The sequence below is a fragment of the Amblyomma americanum genome, chromosome 9, assembly GCF_052857255.1.
Source record: "Amblyomma americanum isolate KBUSLIRL-KWMA chromosome 9, ASM5285725v1, whole genome shotgun sequence".
Taxonomy (NCBI): Eukaryota; Metazoa; Arthropoda; class Arachnida; order Ixodida; family Ixodidae; genus Amblyomma; species Amblyomma americanum.
In genome coordinates this window covers 46,676,489-46,682,488 of record NC_135505.1, presented here as the reverse complement: position 1 = coordinate 46,682,488, position 6,000 = coordinate 46,676,489, and positions in this window count along the sequence as shown.

Genomic DNA, 6,000 nt, shown 5'->3' with positions numbered 1-6,000 from the left:
TCCCAGCCCACCACCGCTGAAGACCTTCGCCGTTTCCTCGACATGCTGAACATTTACAGGCGTTTCTTGGAACACGCAGCCGACTATCACGCACTCCTCCATGATGCCTTGGCCGGTCTACGAGGAAACCAACCCGTCACATGGACTCCGACTTTTACGCAACTTTTTTACGCAACCACCACACTTCTCTCCCATCTCGTTCTAGACGCTCCTTTGGGACTCTTCATGGACGCCTCTAACTTCGCCGTCGGCGCCGCCCTTATGCAACGCGTAGACAACACCTGGAGTCCCTTGGCGCTCTTCTCGAAGAAACTATCCTCTCGGAAAACGACCCCTTCGGCGGTCAGTCCCACCAACGAAACCATGACCCCCGCTCCATCGAGTTCGCCAGCTTACTACAGAGAACTTCTGGCAATATACGAAGCAGTTCAACACTTTCGCCGCATTCTCGAAGCACAGCACCATACTATCTACACCGATCATAAACCTCTGACCTACGCCTTCTCTCAACGCCGCGAGAAACTCCCGCCGGTCCAGCAGAACCAGCTCTCGGTGATTGCCCAGTTTACCACCGACATCCAACATGTCAGAGGGAAGGACAACGTGATCGCCGACGCACTTTCACCTGTGCCAGCTATCAGCTCTTCGTTGGTAGCAGCTGACGCCCTCTCCGAGGCTCAGACTACAGCCGTCGAACTGGAAGAACTTCTTAAGGGCAGGTCCTCACTACAGCTGCGACAAGTTGTTGACCACGTGGTTGACGTGGTCGGTGACATGGTGCGGAGCAGCTGCCGGTGGCGCCGTGCCGTGGCCGGTCACGTGGTTCATAATGCGGTTCGTCTCGTGACCAGTCATGTGGTTGGTCCCGTGGCACGGTTTCCTGGGGATGCGCAGACCGGCGAGACGCGAGCGGCGGCGGCTAGGGTGCCCCGATGCGCGCGCCCCCTCTCAGGGTGAGGACATCTGCGTCGTCTGCTACGGCGGCCGCCATTCTCGCTCCCGCGGCATGCAGGCTTCGTTATCGCGGGGGAAGGGCTGCTCGCTCTCGCTTGCCGCGGGCGCTCAAAATAAGAAAAATAAGGAGTCTTGCGGTGCGCTTTTGTTTTACATGAGAATAGAATACTAAATTTTGATGGAGAGCCTTCTGCTTTTAAAAACGGGGCAAGCAGCCAACAGCAAGGCGTCGACGGTAACAAGGAAAGCGCGTATGCAAGATATATGCCAATTATGTCAGTAAAGCTTCTCGAGAATCTATCGCTATAGTTCAAAACGTATCTCCATAAATTTGTGTCGTGAACTAGCTTACTCGCGTCAAGCGACCATCCTTCTAGAAAAGCAGAGGAATAAAATCATCAAAAAGTTTATTTACCCAGTTTTACGATATATTGGGATGAAGGGAACTATTACTAAAAAGATGGGCATGCAATAAGTTTTGAGCCGCTTTCAAGATGAGTTAAATCTCGATGACGGTTATGTCAAGGCATATTCTGCATACCACTGCGGGTATTGGCAGACCCATTGGTGCTGTCCTTCCTACACATGTTTAATCTCCGGGCAAACTCTCTCTTGTAAATGCTTGTAAATCTCTTGTAAAATGCGACAAACGGCTGCGTGGAGGGGGAAGTTTGAAAATTTATATTAGAGCGCACCTCCCTCAGTTGAAAGTATTTAATTCTGCTCACTTCTTTTGTAGTTAATTTAAAACTACCAAGTTTATTAGAATTGCTGAAACGCAACGGGTGATTTCTGTCTAAGCTTGTTTGGCGCTCTTTTTTTAAATTTTTAGCTATAAATGTCTCAATACAAGTGAGTGCAATGGATGGTTAAGAAAAATGAGCCGACGCGGTCAGTGACACAGCGTCTTGGTTTCGCACGCTTTGAAGAAATAAAGATTATCAGCAATGGCAATAAAATAAAAGCACTCGCCTGTTCGTCTGCGTATACCTACATGAACACATAAACTGTTACCCAAGCGAACATAAAATCATTTATTCAGTGGATATGAAAACACAATAAAGTTACCAATATTTCTGTTAATGGTAACGTGAACATTATTGGCCTTTTTCAAAGTATACATCTGCATTAAATAGATGACTGTAATCCGCGAAACAGTGGTGATTGCAAATATACATAGATGCAGAATTCAGGCTTTGAAGCTAAACTTTCGCAGAACTTCATATCTAGGCTTCGTTACGCAAGGCTCACTACAGCACAAGTTTTGCTTCCGTGGCCACTAGAATGAGGGCTCGGAATTTGGCGAAGATGAATTCGGAGCCCCACTCTGGCATACGCAGCAGTCGACATTTTTCTTATTCGCTCTTTGTGAGCCATGCAAGTCTTCACAGAGGGCTTGACTATCTCTTCAAAATATGCGATTAAAGAACGAAGTGGCGACTTTATGGCGAAAAATGGGCCGGTACACCATGAACTGACGGCGGTAAAATGCTCTTCATAGTTTTTCAGTGTTTTCTTCACATCCCAGCTGGGATATATGAGACTTTGTCCATCCCTGACGTATTCCTTGAGTGCAGTTAGGAAAGCATGCTCATCGTCAGGGTTGCCAAGGAAAGCAGCCTCGCACGGTGCACAAGTTATGAATTTTAGAATTCCTTAAAAAACGCCAAGGTAAAACAAGATACGGCACTCGGTTGACGTGTGCTCTTCAATGAACAGGATTTCCGAATCATTGAATTCATCGACTTAGTTTTCTGTACCTTCCTTCTTGGCGTGTGCAAGCAGATCGACAAGGTATTCACGGTCGTCAAGTTCGTAACTTCTCGACCTGGGAGTATGAAGAAAGTGGCTCAGGCTGATGAGTCGAAGTGCACACTTCAAGTCGTACGCAGTGCCATTTGTCACGCTTGATCCGGACCAGCCACAGAAGACTTCTTTTCAGGGTTCTTGGAAAATGAAACATCCTCCAACCATTTCTCGAATGGTTGGAGCCCTGAGGAACACAACATCCAGGCATTGCACAGCGATGAAAGGCGCGCGAACGCAGGCACGCAGCAGGAACGCCCGCACGACAGCAGATCGGCGAGGTCGACGCGGGGAACGCAGTGGTGGAGGGAGCGGGCGAAAACAGGTTTAGGCGGCGCCGGGTGGCTAAAAGGGTGACTTCACCCTAAGCGGGGGCGCGCGCATCGAGGCATCCTAGCGGCGGTGGCTCCGGCGCGCCAGCTGTGCGCCGTGTGACGTCACTGCTCCTCGCGCATGCGCAGCACGGCTCTCCAATACCATTTGTTGGGCGAATTGGTGCTCACGATAATCCATAACAGCGCGACAGACGGGACAGAGAAGAGAGGACACAACACAGAGCGCTGACAAAAGAGCTCTTTGTACGAGAAATGAAGTTCGACAATACCATTTTTTGGGTGAGTTGGTGCTCACGATAATCCATAACAGCGCGACAGACGGGACAGAGAAAAGAGGACACAACACAGAGCGCTGAGAAAAGAGCCCTTTGTACGAGAAATGAAGTTCGACAATACCATTTGTTGGGCGAGTTGGTGCTTCCGATAATCCATAACAGCGCGACAGACGGGTCAGAGAAGAGAAAACACAACACAGAGCGCTGACAGAAGAGCCCATTGTACGAGAAATGAATTATCGTGAGCACCAACTTGCCCAAAAAATGGTACTGTCGAACTTCATTTCTCGTACAAAGGGCACTTTTGTCAGCGCTCTGTGTTGTGTCCTCTCTTCTCTGTCCCGGCGGTCGCGCTGTTATGGATCATCGTGATTACCAACTCGCCCAACAAATGATATTGTCTAACTTCATTTCTCCTAGAAAGGGCTCTTTTTTGAGTCATTGCTAGACTATGTATGCAGCAACAACTTCCGCCTTGTCTGCGGTGGCGATTTTAACATAAATATGCTTGCTGATACCAACACTACTCGACAATTTAAGACTGCGTTACATTCCTCTGGTTTTCTGAACCTAATCACAACATCGACACGAGTTACAGTCACTACTCAATCCGCACTCGACTTTATTTTGACAAATATAAATACTAAAGTCCATACCTCTGGTACTCTAACTTCTGACATAAGTGACCATTGCCCTGTATTTATGACTTATCAAACAAACTGCACTCAAACAAGAGAACTTAAAGAACCCATTCTAATTCAATCTATCACGCAGGAGACTTTAGAAATGTTCAGACAAGATTTATCGACATGTGATTGGTCAACTGTCCTGAACAAAACAAATCCGAATGATGCATACGGTGAATTTATTAAAATCTTTGTGGACATCTATGCAAAGCACTTCCCATTGATAACACTTAAGTCATCAAGGAAAACGAGAAAACCATGGATAAACCGGGAACACCTCAAATTGATTAGAACGAAAAACCGCCTTTATCATGATTTTCTACGTTCACGTTCCGAAGCCGCCCTAAAGGAATTTAAGAAAACAAGGAATCAAGTAAACGCGGAGATTAAACGTGCGAAGACTGCATATTACCAAAAACTGTTTGCAGATATAAACAGGCAACGACCTGGTGCTGCATGGAAAATTATAAACAATGTCCTTGGACGGGATGACTCCCGTTCAATTCCGAGAAAGGTAACTATTAATGACCGTGAACTTGGAGATCACGACATAGCTGAATACTTCAACCATTATTTTGTAAACGCTGCAACACCGAATAGTTCTCCCTCAGATACAGTCACCATAGCTTATAGCTGTGCTGAAAGCATATTTTTTGCTCCTACAGATGAAAATGAAATACACAGCACATTCATGAGCCTAAAAAACAGTAGATCATTGGACACTAACGATATTCAAATTAAACCTGTTAAGTATGTATTAGAATTGCTAACGTCTGCCCTTGCTCATATTTTTAATCTTGTCCTTGAGACAGGCATATTTCCAACTTCTATGAAATGTGCGAGGATATCTGCGTTGTACAAAGGCGGTGATCACAACCTTGCGTCCAATTACCGTCCCATTTCTGTCCTCCCAGTATTTTCGAAGGGATTGGAAAAAATTATTCTTTCTCGCATTACAAACTTTTATGATAAGCACAGTATTTTGACAAACTCACAGTATGGTTTCAGAAAGGGACGGTCGACTGAAGCCGCCTTGTTAGCCCTGAAGGAAATAATTTTGGAAAATATTAATAATAATTTATTGACAGCCGGAATTTTCCTCGATTTTAGTAAAGCCTTTGACTCCATTGATCACAGTATTCTCATTAGTAAACTTTCATCATATGGAATTCGTGGTACAGCTTTGGTTTTAGTTAAATCCTACTTAGAAAATAGGTACCAGTGCGTATGTATTAACAACCAAAGGTCATCATTCTTACCAATAGTATGTGGCGTGCCACAAGGAAGTATATTGGGGCCCCTTTTATTTAATACTTTTATCAATGATATCGTAAATATTGACACCACAGTTAAATTCATAATCTATGCTGATGATAGCACCTTACTTATTTCTGGGAGTAATATTAGCGCACTAGAGTTAAAATGCAATGATATCCTTACTAAACTATCGGCATGGACTAGAGTAAATAAAATCAAAGTAAACCCAACTAAATCCAAAGCCGTTATTTTTCGTGCTCAGAATAAAACAGTTCCTCCGGTGAATTCATTCGTTTTTCAAGACCAGCATATAGAAATAGTCAGCGAGCATAAGGTTCTCGGTGTGTATTTTTCTGCCCATCTTAAATGGGACGCTCAAATTATTTATATCTCTAGAAAACTGTCTGCTGTTACTGGCGTAATCTCACGCTGCCGCACATTTCTTCCCACAAGCGCTAAACTACAAATATATTACGCTCTATTTCTTTCTCATATTAACTACTGTACACTGGTATGGGCAACAACAACTAAAAGAAATATTAACAAGCTTCTCGTTTTGCAGAGGAAAATTGTTCGTCTTATCGCAAACACCGAACCAACATCAAGTGTTAATTCCACAATAACATCTTTCAATATGATCCGTGTAAATAATATATATGAATTTCGTTTGTTACAAATAACATACTT